General features: G+C 45.9%; 1 protein-coding gene across 2 annotated transcripts in view; it reads right to left on the bottom strand.

Annotated features, from left to right (window-relative positions):
- Window positions 1-25960, bottom strand: part of Tmem108 (transmembrane protein 108) — a 125227-nt gene that overhangs the window by 70282 nt on the left and 28985 nt on the right. The window lies entirely within an intron of this gene.

Genomic DNA, 25960 nt, shown 5'->3' with positions numbered 1-25960 from the left:
AGCTTTGCCTACAATCTTCACAAATGGCTTTATGCAGACAGAAATCATTCAGAGTTGCAGGTCGTTCATGCCTTTATAGCTTTATAGCTACTCAGGAGGCTGAGATCTGAGGATCGTGGTTCAAAGCCAGCCAGGGCAGGAAAGTCCGTGAGACTCTAATCTCCAATAAACTACCCCCCCAAAAAGCCAGAAGTGAGCTATGGCTCAAATAGTAGACTGTTAGTCTTAAGCAAAAAAGCTCAGGAACAGAGTTTAAGCCCCAGGACCAGCAGACAAAGTCAATCAACCAACCAATCGTTGAGAAAGCAAGGGGAGCTCCTAGGAGGATGGCGCTGAGTGCTAGAGGCTCACTGGCTGGGCTTCCAAGTCCAGGGGCTTATAGTTCTAGGCCCTGACAACCAGAGGCTTACAGCTTTCAGAGCACCTGCTTGGACGGCTCCAGGGGTTCAGGACAGAGGCTTATCGTCCAGGGCTTAGAGAGCCAGCACTCCAAGGCCAGAGACACGGCTCTTGATGGAAGGGTGTTGGGACCCTTGGCTTTTTATCCCTTTGACCTCTTCCCGTCACTAGGGTTTGCAGTCCTTTGTAGTTTTGGCTCTTTCCTTAGATTCCTCAGAGCTTCTCGTCTTCCACAGACTCGGTTCCTCCTCTGACCTGACCCTATTGAGGCCTGGACCAGCTCAGGGGCCGTTACGCCACGCCTCCGTGTTCCTGTCCTGTCTTCTGTCTCCTGGTTTTTCTCTCGTCACCATGGCATCCTAGTTACGCTCTCCATTGGAGCTGATCTGGTTTGCTGATATTGTTTGTTTGTTTTCTGCTTTTTCTTTCTTTTCTGGCTCTCATGGCTCAGTTTTCTGAGTGGTAAGTGTATTTATGGGGCTGCAGGTCTTTGCAACAAGAGTCTGCCTGCATTCTCTGGCCTTCAAATAAAGACTCCCAATTCGACCTCTCAAAATGTGGCTTCTGTTTTCTCGCAGTGCAACAACAGGTAGCTTGTAATTCTGTGGTCAGTGGGAACATCTTGTTTAGAATCCTATTAGATATAATCATCTATTGGATTCTACACAGATCAAGGTCAATTTCCTTTGGTTCATTTTTGTTTCTTCTGAAAAAAAAAAAACGAACCTATTTAAGGACTCAGAATGCAACCAATCTCTTAACACTGTTGAATTCTGGCTTGAGAACAAAAGGAAACAAGTCTAAATATTGAATCAAAGCTTTTTTGCAGCCTAGAGGTAGGAAGCCAGCCTGGAATTAGTTCTATTTTGCTTACTGGTTTAATGATATTGTCGGTTGTTTTTTAATTAAGTCGCCCTAAACTGCTACACTAAAGAATTTTAAGAGCTAGCGGAAAGGCTTGCTATGTTCCAATGCACTTTAAAGTGAAACATTTGGAATTAGCCTCTATTTAAAAGGCTTCGATGAGGGCATTTCAGAAAACAGCTTGAAAGTGTTTTCCTAAGGATTAAGGATCTCAAAATTTCTGTAAGTTTTCCACGCCTTCCAGGCTCCGAGAGTTCAATTCTCATTCTTCCAAAGCAAGCTATGCAATTCCCTTGTCTTTTTATTTTTTTTGTCGGTCATGAGGCCTGAACTCTGGGCCTGGGCGCTGTCCTTCAGCTCTTCAGCTCAAGGTGAGCGCTCTACCAGGTGAGCCACAGCGCCACTTCCGGCTTTTTCTCCTTATGTGGTGCTGAGGAATCGAACCCAGGGCCTCATGCACATGTGGCAAGCACTCTACCACTGAGTCACCTTCCCAGCCCAATTTCCTTGTCTTTGAAAGAGCAGTCATGACCCCTTAGAACCAAAGGAGACACAGAGAGGGCCAAGAGAAAAAAAAGGTCCTATCCAAATAGATGGCTGCAGTTTCTAAAAACAACTGTGACGATAATTTCCTTTCCAGAATGGAATCATTACTCAGGGAGAAGCAGGTGTGCCCTGCTAAGCTTCTTTCCTGGCTGTATGAAGATTGAGCAGAGATACCTCTTGAGCAGCGTAGACCTAGTACACCAAAGCCACCATGTAGCCATTCCATGGTAGAAACAGAAGAGACATTGCCTCTTTCTGGGGAGAGCTTGGTTGCAACCGGTCATGTGAATTCCCAGCAGACCAATTGTTTGCACAAGAATATGCTACTGTAGTTCCTTAGCAACCAATACTGTTCTTCTCCTCAGAAGCACAGTGGATGAAGAGAGGAGGACCTTTTACTTCCTTCCTTTCTATGTAAGTTGTGATTTTGATGAAATGGAATACTCTGCTGACATCTTGGAAGTAAGCACTCATCTGGCAAAGGCTACCAGGGACTTGAGAGAGAAGTGTTGGTTAATGGAAGTCTCAGACAACCAAATCAAGACATGGTTTGTGAGGGTCTCCTGTAGATGTGTGAAGTAGCATCTGGTGAACTGTCGATAGAGACAATGGCGTCTGGTGCATCAGTACCTCACATGGCATTCGGCTCTCCAAGCCTCTTCGTGGCTTTCTTTTTTACTTTGCCACTGGAAGCAGCAACTGATATGTGAGATAACCAGGCTACTCAAGTGTGTATGCAATGGGATTCGTAAACAAAGACATTGTTATCTTATTTAAAGTGATTCGGTAGCATACACCTATAATCCCAGCTTCTAGGGTGGATGAAGACAGGAAGATCATAGTTGGAGGCTAGCTTGAGCAAAATGAGAGAGAGACAGAGAGAGAGAGAGAGAGAGAGAGGGGCAGGGTGTATGTGTGGGAGATCCTATCTGAAAAGCAAAAACTAGCTGGTGCCTCACGCCTATAATCCTAGTTACTCAGGAGGTTGAGATCTGAGGATTGTGGTTCAAAGGTAGCCTGGACAGAAAAGTCTCTGTGAGATTCTTATCTCCAACGAACTACTCAGAAACCAGAAGTGGTGCTGTGGCTCAAGGTGGTAGAGTACTTGCCTTGAGCAAAAGGGCTCAGGGATAGCACTCAGGCCCTGAGTTCAAGTCCCATGACCAACAAACAAACAACACCCCTGCCCCCAAATGCCTAGTGTTGTAGTGGCTCAAGTGGTAAAGTACCTGCCTTGCAAGCATGAATCCTTGAGTTCAAATTCCAGTATTGCCAAAAAAAAAGAAAGAAAGAAAGAAAAAAGAAAAAGTCAAGTGCTGGCCAGGATATAGGAAAATTACAACCCTGTGCACTATTGTTCAAAGGTAAATTGATACATCTGTTACGGAAAACATCATGGAACTCTTCAAAATAAGACAAAAATAAAGCAGAACTACTATATGATCTAGTAAAATGAGTTCTGGATATGGATCCAAAAGTATCAGTATGTCCAATAGACAGCTGCATTTCTATGTTTATTGTGACATCATTCATTGTAACCAAGACGGAAACAACTTAAGTGTCCATCGAATGATGAATGGATACAGACAAGGGGCAAACAAACAAACAAAAAGCACAATATGAGATTATCCAGCCTATGAGGAGAAGGAAGCCCTGCCAATTGTGGCAGTGTGCCTGAAAGTGAAGGACTTTATGCTAAGTTAAATATGTCCCTACCCCACCCCACCCATCCAAAAAAAAAGAAAAGCTATCATGGACTTCTGTGATTAATACAGGTTCACATTTTGAAGGCAGAGCAGATCTACAAAAGAAACCTCCAGCTTTCTCCAGTGTTGGCCTCATCCAATTAAAATACAGTGATGCAAGCCATGTCCTCACAGAAGATAACATCTTAACATTTTTTTTTTACTGTAAAGGTGATGTACAGAGGGGTTATAGTTACAGAAGTAATGATTACACTTCTTTCTTTCTTTCTTTTTTTTTTTTTGGTCCTGGGCTTGAACTCTGTTTGCTGTCCCTGAGCTCTTCAGCTCAAGGCGAGCACTCTACCACTTGAGCCACAGCGCCACTTCCAGTTTTCTGGTGGTTCATTGGAGATAAGAGTCTCACAGCCTTTCCTGCCAGGGCTGGCTTTGAACCCCGATCCTCAGATCTCACACCTGTCATCTCAGCAAGGATGACAGGTGTGAGCCACCGGTACCCAGCTATATTTCATTTTGAACAGTGTCACCCCCTCCCCCATTTTCTCCCACTCCCCCCCATCTCCCTTCAAGTTGTAAAGTTCATTTCCAACATAAGATAATGTCTTTTCAAAAAAAAAATAATGTTCTTAGAAACAAAACCAGCATAACAACAGTAGATTCCCTGGCTCCTACATTATCCCATGTATTTCTCTACTCTCCCGAGAAAACCATCCCCACGTTCACAATTTGCTTTCAGTCATGCCTAGAAGATTAGCCACCTTTCAGACACCATGCATCCCACAGCCCATTTTAATTACGGTATGGAGTTGACCTTCTAACCTACCTAGACATTCAAGCAAAGCACATGCCAATTCTTCTAACCTTCCCTCAGAAGGTCTTGAAGAATCTTTTCAAGATGTTGCCAAACATGGCCAAATACTATATGGAATTTTCTTCTTTTTACCTCCAGTAGTGACATAATCACATAAAGTCAGGACTCACGTCTTTATCTTTCCAAGATGTAACATGTAATAACTCTATGAGTACGGGGATAAGAGAACAGTACTGTTTGCTCACACACCACCTACCAAAGCATCTAATTCACTCTAAGATGAAGCCACCATTATCAGAGCAGTCTGTAGGTCCAATTGAGAGGGGAAAAATACTGAGATGGTTATGAAGTGTGACTGCATGTGATGTGGGAGACGTGGCAGGCTCTCAGGGACTGGTTAGAACAGAACATCTTGGTAGGAGGTGAGCTTTCCTACCTTGGAGCTTCGGAGAGGAAGCATTACCGGCCAGGCACACACAGTGAGTGAAGGCAGAGAAAGGCAAACTCTGGGCCCTGCGGGAGGCACTCTACAGGGGGGCAGCCATACTGGCCGTCTGGCCTCCCTCCAACTCAGCATGGCAGATTTAGGAGCCACCAGGGGGCTTACAAGAACACAGGGCGAAATGTTGCTCCTTGGGAAGCTGGCTGCATTTCTCTGTATTCGCTTCTTTTCATCTGTAAGGGAGCGTTCTATCATCTTTGACCAGCCTGGGTCATGGTAAGGGCGATGAGGTTTTATTGCTGGAGCTATTATAGGGATAAAACTCAACAATGCAACTGAAAATGAACTTTTGTATTGTACTTTGCTATCATGGGGAGTGTGACGTTAGTATACAAAATCTAGAAACAGAACCAAGTCAGAGGATCTCATTCATTATAGCTGAAAACAAGACACTGTTTCTTTTCTTTTTCTTTTCTTTTGTCAGTTGTGGGGCTTGAACTCGGGGCCTGGGCCTTATCCCCGAGCTTTCTTTGCTCAAGGCTAGCACTTTACCACTTTGAGCCACAACGCCACTTCTGGTATCCTGGAACTTAATGGGAGATAAGAATGTCATGGATTCTTCTGCCCAGGTTGGCTTTGAACAACGACCCCCAGATCGCAGCCTTCTGAGTAGCTGGGATTACAGGTGTGAGCTACAGGTGCTTTGCTTCTTTTTTTTTTTTTTTTTGTCGGTCGTGGGGCTTGAACTCTGGGCCTGGGCGCTGTCCCTCAGCTCTTCAGCTCAAGGCGAGCGCTCTACCACTTGAGCTACAGCGCCACTTCCGGTTTTCTGGTGGTTTATTGGAGATAGGAGTCTCACGGTCTTTCTTGCCCGGGCTGGCTTTGAACCGCGATCCTCAGATCTCAGCCTCCTGAGTAGCTAGGATTACAGGCGTGAGCCACCAGCGCCCGGCTGCTTTGCTTCTTTTTCTTTTTCCTTGTGCCAGTTCTAGGGCTTGAACTCAGAGCCTGGCCACTGTCACTATTTGCTTTTTATTCTTTCTTTCTTTCTCTCAAAACTAGCACTCTACCGCTTGAGCCACAGCTCTACTTTTGGCTCTGGTAGTTAATGGGAGATAAGAATCTGATAGATGGGCTGGAAAGGTGGCTCAGTGGTAGAGTGCCTGCCTTGCATGCATGAGGCCCTGGGTTCGGTTCCTCAGCACCACATAAGCAGAAAAAGCTGGAAGTGGAGCTATGACTCTAGTGGTAGAGTGCTAACCTTGAGCTGAAGAGCCAAGGGACAGTGCCCAGACCAGAGTTCAGGCCCCACAACCGACAAAAAAAAAAAAAAAGAATCTGATAGACTTTCCTGCCCAGCCTGACTTCAAACCACAATCCTCAGATCTCAGCCTCTTCATTAGCTAAGATTACAGGTGTGACCACCAGTACCTGGCACAACATTATTTGTAACCATTCGACATGCCTAAGTTCTAACTCTGCATTTTATTTGCTGTGTGGAATGACAACTTGTAGCCCCCCTCCCATCCCTCCAAAAACTTCTACTCTATTTATTGGGTGCCTATAATCCTCAGGGAAAATACCCACAATCAGATAATAAGTTCCAGTTCCAATGGCCAACCCCAAATACCGGATATTAGCATGTTCTTCTGTGTAACCCAGCTTCTTTTCCTAATAAGAGGCTCCCCATTCACCCCTTCTTATGGTCAATTCTGCTGGCTCCAGCAGATTGGGAGTTCTCTTGGAGACAACAGGACGCTGGGGGTACATTACCGTTTCTGCTTTCCCAAGCTTTGCAGAAGAATGCATAGAAAAGAATCCTGCTCCAAAGAAAACCTCTACATGTTCCTGCCTTGCCTGCTATTCTCTCATTTGGTTCATCCTTTGGCAGTTGGTCAATTTTTAATCACTAGAAAAAATAGGGGACAAAAATTACTGCATTTATGTAGCTGATATCTTTGCTGTCCAGACCTTTGTATAATCCATCCTCGGGATAATGACAGCCAGAAATTTTTAATAGTTTAGAAACATCGCTGACGAATGAGCTACCGGGCATCTGAGAAAGAGTTCCGAGCAAAGAATGCAGTAGGGCTGGCGGCTGGGCCGTGGCGTGGAGTGGCTTCTCCAGGTGTTTTCCTTCTTATGTGGCTCAGACAGATGACTTCTAGTGATAAGAAACTGGGACCCTGAGATGGGATTGAAGGATGGACTCTCTACCCAGGGGAAACACCTAGGTAAGACTAATTCATGCCAATGAGAGAGAGAGAAAAAAAACTGAAACACGTCTAGAGGCAGTGTGTTGTGGATTTTTTGCCACTGATCAGACTCAAGTTTTGAACTGTAGCCAAAATATACCTGCTGCTTAGTGACCATGACCAGCTTCCTTCTATCTCTCTGCGCGCCTGTGCTTCCTTAGCTGCTCAAGCTCATTTAGGAATATGCCCGGCATTGTCACATGTGTGAGCGCATCTTCCCCTTTGCCTTCCCAATGCCACCCAAGGTCAGGTGCCAACAGCTGGGGCGCTGAATCAATGCAGGTACAGAAATACGTCTCCTTGCAGGAACTGGACTTTCTACCTACCACAGCAAACATGCCGCATCTCGGCCTGCAATTTAACAGCTCAGGCTCTAGTTTTCAGCCAGGAAGATCGGATTTGCTTTTATCTGCCACCTCACTTCCTAAGTCTCTTCTTTTATCAGATATTTTAATAGCAGCCCCCCCCCACACACATACACACACACACACACACACACACACACAGAGTCAGCCACTATCACCAACATAAAACGATTGAAGACTACTTCAGATCATGATGTTGTCCTTCAAAATAAAATCCTGGATGAGACACCATCATAGCCCCCCCCCCCCCCCCCATCCCTCACCAGCTCCCTTTCCTCTGTCAAGAGATGCCTGGATGTGATGAGGTTCTCTTCCTGCTGGAACAGGAACAGGAAGGAGGTGAGGTGCTGCTCAGGTGTCAGGCTGCCAGACTCACCCTGTGGGAGGGGTAAAGCTGCTTCCCACCCTGGGAGAAGAGAGGAGGGAAGATGGCTCTCTTCTCAGCAGTGCCCACTGTAATGAGCACATGAGAATGAGTAATAGAGGTCATTGAATCCGTGGTGACTCACCCGCCCATAAGAAAGCCTTCCCCTGGACGAATGGCCAGGAGGCCATCTCCAGGGGGAAGTCTGGCCTCGCAAGGTAAGAACAGCAGGGAGGAAGCAGAAGCCTGTAAATACTTTTTTAATTAAATGAACCATCCCTGCTCCCTCTTCCCTTGTGTTACACTTCTGTCTTCCCCCCTCCCTTCTCTCTCCGGTCTTTCCAGATGCTCCCTCTTGGACGCGCTGAGTTACATCCGTCACATCTGTTGTCAGGCAAAAAATAGATCCCAAACGAGAGGTCTCACCAGGTAAGAGTGGAAACGCTTTTCAGGAGTAAGAACTCAGGTCTTAGACACTGTCTTTTTGCTTCTTTTTTTTTTTTTCTTTTTTCTCAAGGCTGATGCTCTATCAACTTTGCCACAGGCTCCACTTCTGGCTTTTTGCTGGTTAGCTGGAGATAAGAGTTTCACAGACTTTCCTGACTAGGATGGCTTTCCACTGTGATCCTCAGATCTCAGCCTCCTGAGGAGCTAGGATGACAGGTGTGAGCCACCAGCGCCCAGCCAATGCAACTTTTAAAAATTCTGTGTAGGGCCGGGTGCTGATGGCTCACGCTTGTCATCCTAGCTACTCAGGAGGCTGAGGCCTGAGGATTGTGGTTTGAAGCCAGCCCTGGGCAAGAAAAGCTGTGAGATTCTTATCTCCAATTAACACTCAAAAACCGAAAGTGGAGCTGTGATTCAAAAGTGGTAGAGTGTTAAGCCTTGAGCCAAAGAGCTCAAAGACAGTGCTCAAGCCCCAAGTACAGGCCTCAACACTGACAAGAAAGAGAGAAAAGAAAGAAAGAAAGAAAGAAAGAAAGAAAGGAAGGAAGGAAGGAAGGAAGGAAGGAAGGAAGGAAGGAAGGAAGGAAGGAAGGAAGGAAGGAAAGAAGGAAGGAAGGAAGGAAGGAAGGAAGAAAGGAAGGAAGGAAGGAAGGAATTCTGTGCAAGGATTTGGCTTGACATAACTGCAGCCATCTTAAGTGGTAACCACCATGGTTGGCCCAATAACTATAGTCAGTTCTTTCTGCACAGTTTCCCAGATGCTACAAATAGATAAAACTTTACAGTGGTATGTAGAGCTTTTTTTTTTTGTTGTTGGTCATGGGGCTTGACTCTGGGTCTAGGCGCTGTCCCTGAGCTCTTCAGCTCAAGGCGAGCGCTCTACCACTTGAGCCACAGCGCCACTTCCAGTTTTCTGGTGGTTCATTGGAGATAAGAATCTCATGGACGTTCCTGCCAGGGCTGGCTTTGAACTGCGATCCTCAGATCTCAGCCGCCTTAGTAGTTAGGATGGCAGGCGTGAGCTACGGGCGCCTGGCTGGTATGTAAAGCTTTAACAACTGGACATTGGTACCAGGAATGTGTCTGACACTGTTGCAATCAGCTTAAGATAAAACAGGTTTATTTCTGTCTTGGATGATGTCACTGTTGTCCTAACCAATATACATTCCTCTCTTTCTGACCTAAATTGAAGGGATTTGCTTGGTGTTGCTGGCCACTCAAGCCCACCCTTCTGTCACAAATTTTCCCCAACTGCACACTGTGCGATCTTAGATGTGACTGATTTTCTGTCCACAGTCTCCTGGCATCCTGAGTCTGGGCCTCAGACAGGGAGCCACGTCATTCAAGAGCAGTATTCAGGCTAAAAGAGCAACAGCAGCTTCTATCAGAGTAGGCCCAAAGCATGTAGCCTATAACAAAAAAGTAGGGAGGGAAGTAAGAATGGGGAGATTAAAAAAAAAAAGATCAACTCCATGGGCTATGGGAAGGTGGCTTAGTGGTAGAGTGTTTGACTAGCATGCATGAAGCCCTGGGTTCGATTCCTTAGACCACATACACAGAAAAAGCCGTAGTGGTAGAGTGTTTGACTAGCATGCATGAAGCCCTGGGTTCGATTCCTTAGACCACATACACAGAAAAAGCCGGAAGTGGCGCTGTGGCTCAACTGGTAGAATGCTAGCCTTGAGCAAAAGAAGCTCAGTACAGTGCCCAGGCCCTGAGTTCAAGCCCAGGACTGACAAAAAGAAAATAAAAAGATCAACTCCAAAGACATCAAGAAGAGAAGATGAAAGCAGAAAGTAATAAAATATAATAAAGTAATAAAACGAGGGTGACAGATTATATCAAAATGCATTAACTGCAAAAATGCAAATGGCTCAAATATCAATTAAAGGGAAATAGTTTTTGACTGACTAAATAAAAATCTGGAAATGTATTGCTTGTAAGACAATATGCTGCTTGTGGAACAAAACTTAATTAAAAATCCATATGCACCCAATCATATTGTGCCAAATGATTTAAACAAACAAAACTGAAGGATTAAAAAAATATGCCTCAGCAACATTTTTTTTTTTGGTCGGTTGTGGGCCTGAACTCTGGGCCTGAGTGCTGTCCCGCAGCTCTTCAGCTCAAGGCAAGCACTCTACCACTTGAGCCATAGTGCCAATTCCAGCTTTTTATACATATATGGTGCTGAGGAATTGAACCCAAGGCATCATGCATGCAAGGCAAGCACTCTGCCACTGAGCCACCTTCCCAGCTCCATCTCAGCAACATTTCTGATGCCCAGTGAGTGGAGTTTCCATCCCCTCCCCCCCCCCCCCCAACAAGCAATTCTCCAATTGAGCATGATAAGGTAGTACCCTAGAGTTTCATTTCATTCTGGTACTATCTATAGTTAGTGTCAGATCCCATAGGTCAAAGGGCTCAGTACCAACCGACTGTGTTCCACCTCAGATACCAATCAAAACCCCCAAGATTCCCACCTTGCACTTCTATCTGACCAAGCAAGTCTAAAGTGATGGTTCCCATGACCAACCTCTTCCACTTTGACACTCTCTTAAAATGGCTCACAGAACCCAGGAAGGCACTTTAACTGTTTTTAAGGTTCATTGCGAAGTGTACGCTTCAGGAAGGCCTGAATGGAGGAGCTGGGGAACTCTCCAGCTCTCAACTCTTTGGCTGGCCCATCTTCCCCATATCTCCATGTGATCACCAACCTCCCTGAACTCCATAGTTTCAAGGATTTCAATATCCATTCCATCACAATGGTACGAGCAATTACTGACCCAAGTCTCCAGCCATCTTTCCTCCCCAGTAGATGGGAGTGGGCCTGAACATTCCAAGAGTCACCACTGCTTTGTCTTTCTGATGAAAGCCCTCTCTCAGCCTGAAGCTAACCAGAAGCCCACCAAGAGCTGCTTCGTTTGATAAGACATCCTTGACTCCCAGGAAATTCCAAGAGGCTGAGGAGCCTCAGTGCCAGGAGGCAGGCTCAGAGACAGAGCTATGACAACAAAGGACGCTGCTACCACGTCCTCCCCCTCAGCCGATGCCATGCTTCCCAGGAGCTCTGTGACCTGAGTCAAATATGTGACAAATGTATGCATACTTCAAATGGTCAAGTAAAACTTGCAGAGGAGTTTGAGTTCCCCTAATGTCTTGTGACCTTAAAAAAAAAGGAAGTCTGTCACCTAAGCCTTACAAAAAGACAGCTAAGCCAGTTATTACCACCAGCTGCACCCCAGGATCTTAGGCCACTCCCCCAGAAGTAGTATCCAAATGAAAAGAGATTCATACCATTCCAGAGAGTGATTCAACCCCTCAGAAGTTACACAGCACATTCTTAACACTTAACACTTGCTAAAAGTTTTGGGGGTTTTTGCCATCCCCCACCCCCACACTCAGCCAGATAACAGGTGCCTGTGAATGGGGTAGTAGGCCCAGGTCACGTGATCTCTCTCAAGGTTTCACACTAGTAACACACTGTTGGATCACTTGGTGTGTTTACCTTAAATAAGAGCCTGAGAAATGCAGGCTTAATGACTGATGATCACCTTGATGGATAACAATGACGACACAACCTGACGTCCATGTTTCCATACGTACACAATTTCTACCTTCGGGGTTATCTCCTAAATGGCACTATGCGAAGGGTTCATCTATTTGCAGTCTGGGTTTGTTCCAGATTTGAATGGAATTCTGCCCGTGATTTAATCTTGGATTCCACATTCAACTCTAGAGACTAGCCTCAGGTCTTTGGAGTAGCCAAAGAGCTCATTATAATTTTTTTCTGATTGAATCTACTCAGTCTTTTTTTTTTTTTTAAATGCACAGGGCCTCCACCCCTTCCTAGGACGCCCTCTCCTCACGCCTACCCCATCTTTAGGCCCCGCTGAGCCTCTCAGGCTTTGCTCCTTACCCCCCCCCCCCCCCCCACTTACCTCTGCTCCACCTCCTGCTCATAGCTCCCTTCTTAGGCAGAAGGAGCCATGGACGCTGCGGGCTTGCTCTTCCCCACTCGGTGGTTTTGTTCAAATCACAGACATTCCTATGGCAACCAGCGGCCCTGCCATTCCCCTCCCCTTCCCTCAAAGTTCCCTTTGGCAAGGATGATGAATTACTTTAACTTGCCTAGCAACTAGTAGCCAGCTCCAGCCCCTTAAAGGGGGCTTGCTTTGAAATCCTCTGCATTTTTTTTTTTTTTAACACTCTCAGGAGCTGACTGGCAAGAGAAAGGGTAGCTGCCAAACAGACCTCTGTCTGGCTTGGTGTAATATCACACAGCTGGGCAAACTCCAGCATCTGATGGTCCCCATGGCAAAATGAATAAATAAGGAAGAAAGAAGGAAAGAGAGAGAGAATCGGGTTCAAGTGGGATGTACCTGTCATCCTAGCTACTTAACGAGGCTGAGATCTGAGGATCATGGTTCAAAGCCAGCCTGGGCAGGAAAGACTGTGAGACTCTTTTCTCCTATTAACTACCAGAAAGCCGGAAGTGGCGCTGTGGCCCAAGTTGTAGAGCGCTTGCCTTGAGCTGAAGAGCTGAGGGACAGCGCCCAGGCCCAGAGTTCAAGCCCCACGACTGAAAAAAAAAAAAAAAAAAAAAAGAGCAAAGCCACAGCTGCAGCAGAAAGGGGTGTAGCTTGGGGAGACCAGCAATAGCACCCCACAGTCAAGGGGGTACCCTGTCTGTTCTTCAGGAAACAACTTCTCAGGGAGCCACTGTTCCTTATCACACAGACCCACTGTTATTCTATACTCGCAAGCTTTGGATTCTTCTGTAAAGGGCTTCTTTAGTCACTTCTGTGGATTTTTTTTTTTGGAAGCACTGACTGGGAATTGAACTCAGGGCCTCACACTAAAAAGGCAGGTGCTCTTCTCACTGAAGCCATAGCTATAGCTCCTTCTTGCATTGATCATTTGAGAGCCTGGGCTGCAACCCTACTTGTGCTTCCATGTTGCTGCGGATGACGGACAGCTGCCACAATGCCCCGCCATCGTGTTTTTCCTATTGTAGGCGGGATAACAGGTGTGTGCCAGCCCATGCAGTCTTCGGTTAAGAGGGAGTCTCGTATCTTAGGAGAGGAACACGCAGGCACAGTGTTGATGTGTAATCTGATCACATAAATTAATATTGATCAAAATGAACTCCAGGAAATGGAAACAAGAGATTTTTTTTCTTTTGCTGCTGTTTTTGTTTTCTTTTCTTTTTTGTCTAGTTTGTTCATTTACCTGTCTTTGGGAGGGAATGGAGAGTGCACAGAAATGGAGGGACAAAGGGTGAACAAATACAGCAGTGGTACTCACTAGACACTATGTTGAAAATGAACTCTACAACTTGTCGGTGGGGATGGGAGGGAAAAGAATGAGAGACAGAGAGGGAAAGGGTGACATTGTACAATAAGAAATACCTGACTTATGGAACTGTAACCCATCAGTATATCACCTTTATAATAACTCTGTTTTTTTTGTTGTTGGTCGTGGGGCTTGAACTCTGGGCCTGGGCGCTGTCCTTGCACTCTTCAGCTCAAGGCAAACGCTCTACCGCTTGAGCTACAGCACCACTTCCAGTTTTCTAGTGGCTTATTAGAGATAAGAGTCTCACAGACTTTTCTGCCTGGGCTGGCTTTGAACCATGATCCTCAGATCTTAGCCTCCTGAGCAGCTAGGATGACAAGCGTGAGCCACTGGCACCTGGCTTTATAATAACAATTTTTTTTAAAGAAAAAAAAGATGGGTGTTGCATGAATTGTGCTGGCCTTAAACCATGATCCTCAGATCTCTGCCTCCAAACTAGCTGGAATTCCAGGGTTGGGACACTGAATCCAGCTACTTTGATGGCACCAGATCCTCTCCCAATGATGACAGACTGCCAATGCTCAGTGAGCAGTTACTGAAATGAACTTTCAACTCAGCAGTAACTACAAAGGCGAACCACATAGTTTATATTATTTCACCGACTATATTAAAATCTTCATATTCCATGTTGGTAAGGGTACAGAGAAACACGACATTCTTACACACGTTGAGGGAAACCTAAATTAGTGCAGTCCTTTTTGAGGACAATTTGACAACATTGTGTGGTGCTAAAGTTGAACGTAATTTTTCACCAGTGATTTCCTTCTTTTAAATATATTCTATAAAGACATTTACAGGGGAGGGAAGAGGTGGTAGGGGAAAAACAAAGGAGGAGGTAACAATGCTGGATCGGAAACGGACTCATTACCTTACTCATGTAACGGTAACCCGTCTGTACAGTATCTTTACAATAAAAAATATATACTAAAATAAATAAATTTATAAAAAAAAATTTACAAAAATGCAAGAAGTTGATTACCAGAGATGTGTATGCGATGATTGTTTGCAACAGAATAGACTGGATTTGAAAAATTCAAGATGACATTTAATCAAAGAAAATGACAAAACGGCAAATGTGTCTTTGGGTAGGGGAGTTACTGAACCAGCAGAGGAGCTGAAGAGGGATGTCCCTCGGTTGCTGTCAAGTTAATAATAGGGAAACACAAAGCATGGCCTCAAACTAAGTGTTCCAACTTCCAAGGATTAGAAATATTACGCTATAAAAATTGGAGCATTAAGTTTTCTTCGAACTTCCCAAATATTCATATTTTTCCCCTCACAAATTCAAGAGGAAAAATTTCCCTTGGTGCTCATTAGAAATCCCCAGAATGTACCTGACACTGTCACTTCAAATGTGCATTGTTCTCATAACTCCAGGAAATCTGTAGGGCAGACATAATGATAGTTGGGATGGCTTTCCTGATAAGAGCTGAAACTATCTGTCAAAAGCAGTTGTCTCTCCGCTTTCATCACACGTAAAAGACTGTCCTTCCTTCCTTGAGCATCTCTGCAGACATGAGCTTCTTTGAGACCTTAGGAAGGTACTACAAAGGATGGAAGAATGAACCAAAATGACATAAATTTATAGAAGTTAGCTGGGTGCTGGTGGCTCACACCTGTCATCCGAGCTACTCAGGAGCCTGAGATCTAGAGGATCACAGTTTGAGAATATGCCAAGCAGGAAAAACTCATGAGACTCCATTTGTGAAATAACTGGCAAAAGCTTAGACTGGAAGTATGGCTCAAGTGGTAGAGTAATAGACATGAGCAAGCAAGCTAAGTGAGGGCTAGTCATAAGTTCAAACTTGGTACCTGTGTGACTCAGTTTCCTTATCTGTACAATAAGAATGGTTCTCACTTTGTGGATACTGTGAAGATGAAATGAACGTGCATGAAATGCTCACTGAAGAGGGCCTGGTGTAAAATATCTGAGAGACAGGTGAATGGGCAGATGGGTGTGGGGGTGGGTGGATGATTGGTGGGTAGCTGGCTGGCTAGACTGACTGATGGATGGGTGGATGAATGGATGGACTGATGTGTGGATGTACTGACAGGTGGATGAGTATATGATGGATGGTTGGATAGGTGGGTTGGTAGATGACTGGATGGATAGGTGAGTCAGAGAAAGGACAGATGGATGGATGGATGGATGGATGGATGGATGGATGGATGGATGGATGGATGGATGGATGGATGGATGGGAGACATAGGCAGTCCTTCTAATGCAATCTTCCACAGAGTTTCTATCACAATTCCGAAAGCTTGATATTGAAAAACGGTCTACATGAAAGTGGCTCAGTGGTAGAATGCTTGCCTTGAATGCATGAGGCCCTGGATTTGATTCCTCAGCACCATATAAAACATAAAAAGCCAGAAGTGGCACTGTGGCTCAAATGGTAGAGCACTAGCCTTGAGCTGAAGGCTGAGGGACAGCACCCAGGCCCAGAGTTCAGGCCCACAACCAACACATACACACACACACACAAAAGATGGTCTACATGAAACACAAAGGAAAAGCCCAAAGATATGTACCAACTAAGTATTTACATGAAAGTTCACTCTAGGTCAAGGAAGAACAAAAGTTTTTACAAACAAAGCTTAGCTTATGCCACAAATCCAACCAAAAAAAAATTTTTTTTTTTTGGTCATAGGGCTTGAACTCTGGGCTTGGGCGCTGTCCCTAAGCTCTTCAGCTCAAGGTGAGTGCTCTACCACTTGAGCCACAGCACCACTTCTGATTTTCTGGTGGTTAACTGAAGATAAGAGTCTCACAGATTTTCCTGCCCAGGCTGGCTTTGAACTGTGATACTCAGGTCTCAGCCTCCTGAGTAGCTAGGATGACAAGCATGAACCACTGGCACCAGGCCAACCAAATTTTCAGGAGAAGCAGTTTGCCTCTGTCTTGCATTGAAGTCTAGTTTTAGTGGCGTTAACTAAATGCATTCCTCCTGAGTTATTTTTTATAGGCAAGTCTCTGTAATCGAGCCTTAAAGATCCTACTTAAGAGCCAGGACATTTTTATCTTAAGAAAGTGAAGGAAAATTGAAAAATGTTCAACAGGATATCGTTGTGCCCAGTGGTATCTAGGGGATTTAAAGGTGTATAATTAATGACCGTGATATCTTAGACAAAGTTCAGTGTGGCAACACTGAATTATGGGTATGTTTTACAGAAATAAGAGTTTTACTAGAGTAGTACAAATTAAAGGCTAATAAACTATTACCGAGTAGCAACTCTCCTCAGACTACTTTAGTGACTAAAATCATTCATACTTGGAGCACAGTTAAGAGGCATACATATATGCAAGGAAGGCAAGTCGAATGCAGATCTGTCTCTCGGTTGGGTTAGCCTGTGTCCCACCAAAGGTGTAACAACTGCTCTGTGGGCCCCTTCTTCCAAGGTAAAGCAAAGTGAACAGTGCACTTACCATGGAGAAATCAGAGCCACAAATGAGGGAATTCAAACGTACCAAGGAACTGCTTTTCTGTAAGACAGAGCAGGCTTGTCAGATGGCTACGGGCGATTGCATCTGGATGTATTTTTTAAATGAGTGTTTATACTCCACTGTTCCTCCACGTGCCAGCCCCGGGAGGCTCTGTCTTTGCATACAAAGCGGGAGGGGGGGGGGAACTGCTGAATGAATGAAGGCTGCATGCTGAATGGAGCCGGAGTGGGTGGAGGGGTGTGGCGGCTCCCTTCCACTTCCCTTTTTTTGGGTCACGTGCTTCTTTCCCCTCCAATCTGGCTTTCGGAGCTGTGCTCTAAGAGCTATTTCAAACCGAGGGGCCCCAGAGAGATGCACCTGATAATCAGCCTGGGGGAGGGGGAAGCATACATGAAAACACATTTCCTAGCACTTTTCCAAAGCCCTTCAGAAGCTGCAGAGAACATTGACAAACATTATCTTTTTGTACAACCACCTGTGAGAGCGAGTCGACGGCATGGTCAAGGCATGGTCAAGGGTGAGTGTGAGAAATGACAGCCTGCAGTTGGGTTTGGTGGCATCTGCCTGTAAGCACCGCTAAGTGGGAGGCAGAGGTAGGTGGATCTTGATTCCAAGTAGGCCTCAGGAAAAATCAAGAAACGCTATCTGAAAAAAGTACCTAGAGCAAAAATGGCCTGGTAGGTATAGAGTGTATGGCTCAAGTGTCCAGGATGGATGGATGGATGGATGGATGGATGGATGGATGGATGGATGGGTGGATGGATGGGTGGGTGGGTGGGTGGGTGGAAATAAGGAAGCAAGCAAGCAAGCAAGCTAGCCAGCCAGTCCTGGGGCTTATACTCAGGGCCTAGATGCTGCCTTTGAGCTGCTTTTGCTCAAGGCTAGCACTCTACCACTTAAGCCATAGCACCGTTTCTGGTTTTCTAGTGGTTTATTGGAGATAAGAACTTTCTTGCCTGGGCTGGCTTTGAACCGTGATCCTTAGATCTCAGCCTCCTGAGTAGCTAGGATGACGGGCATGAGCCACCAGGGCCTGGCCTTGGCTTTCTTTCACCAAGTTTTAACTATCTAAAGGACACTCAGATTACCTTTAGTCACTTGTTACCAGCACAATACTCCTCTGTGAGTGTTTTATATGCAGTCTCTCTGTGTGTCTCTTGGGATGTCTGTCTCTATCTCTTAAATACACACACACACACACACACACACTGTTGGGTCAGGGACACATGAGCGGCCCTCATCGGAACATGTTGTGCACGTAGTTAGCAGTCTGCTTTTACTACAGGAGGCCCTCTGTCCCCAGAAATGGCTTGATATAATTGAACTAAAATCCTATGCAACAATGTATCACTATTGATTTAATTTGCATTTCTCTCATTCCTAGTGATGGGAGGGGGTGGGGTCTACCTTTTCCAATGCTTGATGCTCCTCCCTCTTTTGGGGGCGGGGCTTGAGAGTGTCATAATCTGGCACAGTCTGTTTTTTGTTTTTTTGTTCAATGTGGGGCTTGAATTCTGGGCCTGGGCACTGTCCCTGCACTCTTCAGCTCAAGTCGAGTGCTCTACCACTTGAGCCACAGCACCACTTCTGTTTTTTTCTAGTGGTTTATTACAGATAAGAGTCTCACAGAATTTCTGGGCTGGCTTTGACCCATGATCCTCAGATCTCAGCCTCCTGAATAGCTAGGATGGCAGGCGTGGGCCACTGGCACCCGGCTGGCACTGTCTGTTTTTGATCCCAAGCCTCCCCAGGGCTTGGGGTGTGACGGGCATGTACCACCACAGCTCGATGGCCCTTTGAGTTTCCTCCTCTGTAGATTGCCTGCTCAACTCCATTGCCCAAATTTTCTACCAATAACATGTGTTGCTTTAAAAATAGTCCTCCCCTCCCCTGTGGAATGAGTTGAGCAAGATAGGCAACCGGCAAAACCCACACGCGAGAACAGATGGCGATGGATCCATCTTCTGGAAATGGATGTGATGGCCGCGCAGAAGCAGCAGCCGGCAGGGCAAGTGAGGATGTTAAAGAAATAGATACCTGCTATCTAGTAGATGTTTATGAAACAGCTCCTCCTACCCCCACCTCCTCAGAGAGAAGACACCTATTTATTCCTCCTTAATGGAAAACCACCCAAAGGGTCTAGAGGGAAGCCCGAGGTGTCTGTCTGGTTGATGAAAGACGTGATTAACTTATGTCCTCTTAGCTCCTCCCTGCAATTCTACTGTAAGAAGAGTAAGTCTGCAAGCAGACGTCTGGTGTTACTCCTTAACGTACTAGCTGGTCAGCTTTATGAAAGGAAAGACACCTCCCTGAACCTCAACAGGGTAGCGTGCTTGTTCTCTTTATACAAGGATTGCTCATTGCCATAGTTTCATCCACAGAGGTGAGAGGAGATAGAGAAATAAAATATGGCCTGCCTCTAAAATACCTCTCATTTTCTCATTTAACGAAATAGAGGAAGGGGAGCTAAATCTAGCACGTTACCACAAATGTTGGGGTGAAAATAAAGGGGGGGGTCAGCAGCCACTTGAGAGGGGGTGGGGGCTGCAGGGACTCATACAAATTCTCCTGGATTACAACAACTATTTGAAACCTATAACATTCACGAGACAGCTATTTCTTGTCAGGAGCATCCTGTTATTTACAAGCATCCTGTAATTTAATATTTACAGTATCCCTTGGGGCTTTTGTTATCACTATCCCCATTTGGCAGCTAGAGAAATCAAGAAATTGTTGAAAAATATACCTCAGATTTCATTTTTTTTGGTCAGTTGTGGGGCTTGAACTCTGGGCCTGGGCACTGTCCCTCAGCTCTTCAGCTCAAGGAGAGCACTCTACCACTTGAGCCACAGCGCCACTTCCAGTTTTCTGGTGTGATCATTGGAGATACAAGAGTCTCACTGCCCATCTAGCTTTGAACAGTAATCCTCAGATCTCAGCCTCCTGAGTTAGCTAGGATGACAGGTGTGAGCCACTGGCACCCGGCTGGCATAAGATCACTTCTATGAATTACCAAGCTTCACACACACACAAAAATACCAATACAAACTAACAACATACACTAAAGGCATACCGTGAGTCAAGTGCTTCTCAGTGGCTTTCACAGAGTGTATGAGATGAGATTGATGATGGATTAGATGAGATTAGATGAGATTGTATAGATGGGGAAAAGTGCAGACTTGACCCGGAAGCACATCAGAAACTTCCTGTCCTGACCAAGCTGAGAAGGAGTAAGGGTTCTCCATTCCCTGTGAAAGGCAGGGCTCCTGGCCTCTAGCATGGCAAGGGAGGTGTGCTTCCTCACTTGGGAGAAATGTGTGGCAGGAGCCCCTTGCTTTGGTTCTCAGTGTTGTCTAAGAATGCAGGGCAAGGGGCAGGATTGAAATCTGCCCTTCATGTTGCAACATGTGGACACCCATCCTTCCAACCCTGAGCCTTTCTTAGGACTTGGAACTCAAATAGAAATGCTGTACTGGTCCAGAAGCCCCAGAATACAGAATAACAAATGTCTTAACCCCATTGGTAACTTCTAACATGGCTTTGCCTGTGCTATTAGCTCATTTAGCTCTTATCATGAAGATACCGTCATGCTCGTTTTGTAAGCAAGCAGACTTCATGAAGTATATAGTTATTTCCTAATTTTATCCTTTTTGATGCAGCCAGGGTTATTTTTCTAGTTCTTCCTAAAATGATGGCTGGGTGGGGGGTGGAGGTGGGGATGGATGAGGGAGGATGGGAGATGAAAATCACCTCCTAGCTTGGTAAGGTAAGGGTGCCCAGGGCAAGGTTTTTGCCAGGAACTCTGTGGTGCCTCTCTTTCTACCACAGAGCCACAGCCTCCTGGGATGGCCACAGGAAGAAGAGTAAGCCAGGAGGAAATAGCTATATATATATTTTTTGTTTTTGTTTTCCAATCAGGAAACTAAACCATGAGAAACTACTATTTTCTTTTCTCTTTTCTTTTTTTTTTTTTTTGGCTACTCTTTAAGTCTCAAGCACACTTGGAATATATTAACCACCCAAGGACATTGTTAAAATTCTCCTCTGAATGAAAGACTTTTAATTTGCTTCTTTAAATACCCCACACCACAGATGCAGAGCTATTAACCTCCAGTGATTGCTTTTCTAAACACAGTCTATTCTAGAGACTGATCAAAGACAGTTATCTACCCCTTCGAAGAATGGTTGGCCTTAGCCTTCCCTAGAATGGCTAATTTAACTCATTTCCATAATAATTTAACCCAGTTATATATACAATCTTTGCTGCACACAGGGGCCTGCAGAGAAAAAGAAAGATACTTGTGGCATAAACAAAGCCAACCAGCTGTCTTCCACCAAGGTATCTAAACATTTCTTGGGGGGGGAGATGGGAGGAGGCTGGGAAGAAAGTGGGCAAATACTTCAAGTTAAGTTCAGTTTTGCCTTGATTGCTTGGCCATCCTATTTGTCGACCTCCATTTTTCTCATGAAAATCCATTAATTCAGTGTTTCTTTACTCGTGATGTTCTTTCGGTAGCCCAACTTTATTCGTGGAATTATTGCATGTGGTTGTAACCAAGAGTAGTTAAAAAAAAAGTGAAATAAAAAAAGAAGTTAAGATCCGGGTAGTGGTGGCTCAGGCTATAATCCTACCTACTCTGGAGAGGAGGCTGCAATCTAAGGATTTCAGTTCAAAGCTAGCCCAGGAGGGAAAGTTCCCGGGACAGGGAAAAAAAAAAAAAAAAAGACATTTCAAACACAAAAATTTTAAATTCTTACACATGCGGAAGGGGAAATAAGGACTGGGCCTAAGGAGTTGGGCCACTGTTCTTGCTGTCTGTGCAGAAGCTCAAACAACTCAAGCTTCCGGGATTTTGTTAGTGTTGGCCCAGCACCCTCCTGTCTCGTAGCTTAGCATGCTCTTTTCCTAGGCAACACTAGGCCCATTTAGTAAAGGCAGTAAATAATCAGCGTCCACTCCCTTCACCTTGAGCTAGCGCGCCTCTGGGGCAGCTACCACCATATGAGGCAGGAAGATCTCCTTCCAGTCTGGGCAGCTTCAAGACCCCTACCACTTGGGCATCAGCTGTAAATCCTAGCTGGCCATGATGAAGCCCCTGGTCTATATGTCCACATCTAGGCTCTGCCTCCTAGCCCCTCCTAGCCCCTGAAGGTGATATAGGTCTCTTCAGACAATGGCCAGCATTTCTTTTCTCTTGTGAGAAGGGGTCTTGCTGGTCCCATTGCTGGCAATAAACTTTTCTTTGTTCTTTGTATCTGTGTGATATTCTGGCAAACTCTGATTAAGTCTAACAGCTTGCCAGGTGCCTGGGTTACCCATCAACTCTCCTTCCTGCCATTGCTTGTCACAAAGGCAAATGACAGGCCTCTGGGCGGTCTGAGACTGATTCTCAGGACAAACAGGACTACTGGAAAAGGAGGCACAGCATCCACCAAGATGTCACTACACGTTTCAGCGTGTTACAACCGTGTCTGCTGCTAGCAAGGCTTCTAACTTGGAACGATGCAGGAACACCTGAAAGTGACTTGAAGGAACATCAAACCCTGGGGTTTTTCTGTCTATCCATATGCTCCACAGAAAAAGCTAGATCTTCTCACCAGGTGCTGGTGGCTCACCTACTGTAATCCCAAGCTCCTCAGGAGGCTGAGATCCGAGGCTCGCAGATTGGAAGCCAGCCTGTGCAGGAAAGTCCATCAGACTCTGATCTCCAATGAGCCATAAAAAGCCAGAAGTGGAGCTGTGGCTCAAGTGGTAGAGTGCTAGCTTTGAGCACAAAAGCACAGGACAGTGTCCAAACCTAGAGTTCAAGCTCCAGGACTGGCAAAAAAAAAAGAAAAGAAAAGAAAAGAAAAATGATCTTTCTTCCAAAAATTAAATAGGAGGAAAAAGATTGTCCTTGAGAGCTGTTCTATCCATCAAACAATGAGAACGACCTCTGAAATGCCAGATCCAGAAGTGCCCACTCACAGCTTTCTAGAGGCTGGGGGACATAGCTCAATGGTAGAGCACTTGCCTTGCAAGTGTAAGGCCGGGGTCCAATCCCCATCATTATAAAACAACAACCAACCAAGCAGCCTCATAACCTTCTGCCTGGCTCCAGGTAGTTTCTTCCATGAAGTACTTCAGGGAATCTGTTGTGCTTTATTTTGTTTAGTGGGAAGGACTACAGGCCCCGGGGTGAACATCTATGTATTCTAAAAGCAAGGATCTCCCCACTGGGTAATTCTGTATGCAGGGACTTGCCACAGGTGCCCAGCGTTTCAGTAACATGTCCCTGAGACCGCTGGCTACCACCTTCCACCCCTATGTGACCTTTTGTTGTTGTCAGTCATGTGGCTTGAACTCAGGGCCAGGGCTGGCGCTGTCCCTCAGCTCTTCAGCTCAAGGTGAGTGCTCTATCACTTTGAGCCACAGCGCCACTGCTGGTTTTCTGGTGGTTTATTGAAGATAAGTCTCATGGACTTTCCTGCCCAGGCTGGCTTTGAACTGTGATCCTCAGATCACAGCCTCCTAAGTAGCTAGGATGACAGGTGTGAGCCATCGGCACCTGGCTTGTACCAAATTATTTCTAGCACACAAAGCCACATGAAAGAAGTAGCCACACCTTAGTGATCCGCTGTCGTGTTAAATATGGTGAAACATGCAGTACTGGAATTTGAACTTAGGGCCTCACACTTGTTAGGCTGGTGCTCTGCCTCTTCAGCCATGCTTCCAACCTTGCTGGTTATTTTGGAGCTAGAGTCTGATGAACTTTTCTACTCAGGCTAGTCTTGAACGGGGATCTGGATCTCGGCCTCCTGAAATTGCTAGGATGACAGGTATGAGCCACGGGCGCCCCACTGGCCCCGCCCATCTCCATGACGGGCTAAGCTGTCCTCACGGTCCCTACACCACAATGCCAAAGCTGGCAGAAAGCCCCAGAGTAACACCACCGCTCTCACAGTCAATCTAGCGAGTGCTGTTCACATGACTGCCAGCCATCAGCCAGGTCCTGAAGAGTTATTAATGCCTGTATTTATAACGAGCCAAACATTCAAATACGATGTGTATGTGCTGTTCTGTACTATGAATCATTCAAAACCCCCTTGTCGTGTGATAAACTGCTAGCACGGATCTATAAAGACAAATTGGCACCACTGAGGGGGAGAACACAAAGGCCTGAGCATCCCTACTCCCAAAGGCGGCTCTAGCAGCAATCTCAGCCCTCACAGGCCTCTTCTTTAGCATCGGTGCAGCCCTATGATCCCCCGATGGCCTGGGGAGGTAAATCCCGTATCATCTTCACCGAAGCATCCTTTCTTTCTTGTCTTCTGTGGTCCATAAGTAAGCGACTTTGTCTTATCCTCTTTCCACGTCAGCCCAATTTTCCTGCTCGGTGCCTTCAAATATACCCAGTACATTAGCCTTGTGACTTCATCTTCTCTCCTCAAAGCCTTCTTCCCTGAACCAATGAATTCCCGCACTGACCCAATTCAAGATCTCCGTCCAGTCAGGTGTGTAACAGCCCCTCTCTCTCGCCTCTTGGTCAGTCTTACATTCTAGGTTGCCCGGCCTTGTCTATGCTTCTCAGGCTCCCCGGCAGCGCAGGGCAGCTGCTCTAGGCCCTGTGTAATGGGCCTCTGGATCACTTGAGAGCAAGAACCATGGCTTTCTTCCTTCCTTAAACCCTGATGTTAGTGATGTCATCTATGAGTGCAGCAGGTGCCAGAGAAGAGCCATGTTTGCCATTGCACTTGTTGGGATTTGGTTTCTCCGGCTTAGTCATCCTCTAGACCCAAACAGCAATGCTAAGGGCTATATGGTCATAATGCCAAAGCTTCCTGACATTTTTGTAAGAGTCAGAATAAAAAGCAAGCAAGGAGACATGAAAAGTGGATGCCAGCGTCTGGTCCCCAGACCAGAGTTAGAAAATAAAACCAACGGCCGCCTCCTCTGATCCTGAGGTCCAGCGCTGGAGCAAGAGTTCCAGAAGGCTCTTCCTGCAGGGTTACCACATCAGAACAAGAACCAGGACTGCGTCTGGGATCCTAAGGGACCAATAACTCCCACAGCCGCCTTCAGAATTCACAGAGGACTGGGGGCTGAGGAGCGGGTCCAGGAAATGGAGAGCTGAGTCACAGGCGGAATAAGGTAGGAGTCCAGAGAAGAGGAGGACCAGGCTGAGTCACGCGCATGCGGTCAATGGCTGCTGGCTACCACGGGGTGAAAAAAAATCTACCAACCAGCCCAGAACCTAAACTCTAGCATCCTCCTCCTTCGGGATTCCTGACATTTTCAATTTCCTTTTATATGTGTAAATTAAAAGTTTCAGGGCCAAATACCAGGATTTCTAAATATTTGCCACCACTCCCCTCTGCTCTCTTCCTCCCCTCCCCCAAGTGAAAAACAACAAAGCCAGAGCTTGGAGGCATGACTCAGTGGTGGATGAAATCTGACTAGCCAGTTTGAATCCCTGTGTTCAATTGTCAGTAGAGTACTGAGCAAAAACAAAACAAAACAAAACAAAAAACCCCAAAATACAAACAGCAAAGCAGACCAGTGTTGCTGCAACTATAGAAATTCAGAATGAGCCGGGCGCTGGTGGCTCACACCTGTCATCCTAGCTACTCAGGAGGCTGAGATCTGAGGATCGAGGTTCAAAGCCAGCCCTGGGCAGGAAAGTCCATGAGACTCTGATCTCCAAGTAACACCAGAAAACCAGAAGTGGCATTGTGGCTCAAGTGGTAGAGCACTCACCTTGAGCTGAAGAGCTCAGGGACAGCACCCAGGCCCAGAGTTCAAGCCCCATGACTGATTTAAAAAAAAAAATTCAGAATGGTGAATTAATCCACAGCCATGTGCAGACCACCAAAGAGCTCTGGCAAATGAGTTAGCCAAATGTATGTCATCCCGCCTTCCCGTGTAAGGCCTGGAGAAATAGGGGCTGTGTCCTGTTCACCTCTCATCTCACAGAGAAAGCG

The sequence above is a fragment of the Dipodomys spectabilis genome, unplaced genomic scaffold, assembly GCF_019054845.1.
Source record: "Dipodomys spectabilis isolate Male_0828 unplaced genomic scaffold, ASM1905484v1 ptg000360l, whole genome shotgun sequence".
Lineage (NCBI taxonomy): Eukaryota > Metazoa > Chordata > Mammalia > Rodentia > Heteromyidae > Dipodomys > Dipodomys spectabilis.
This window is presented reverse-complemented; position numbering and strand designations above follow the sequence as displayed.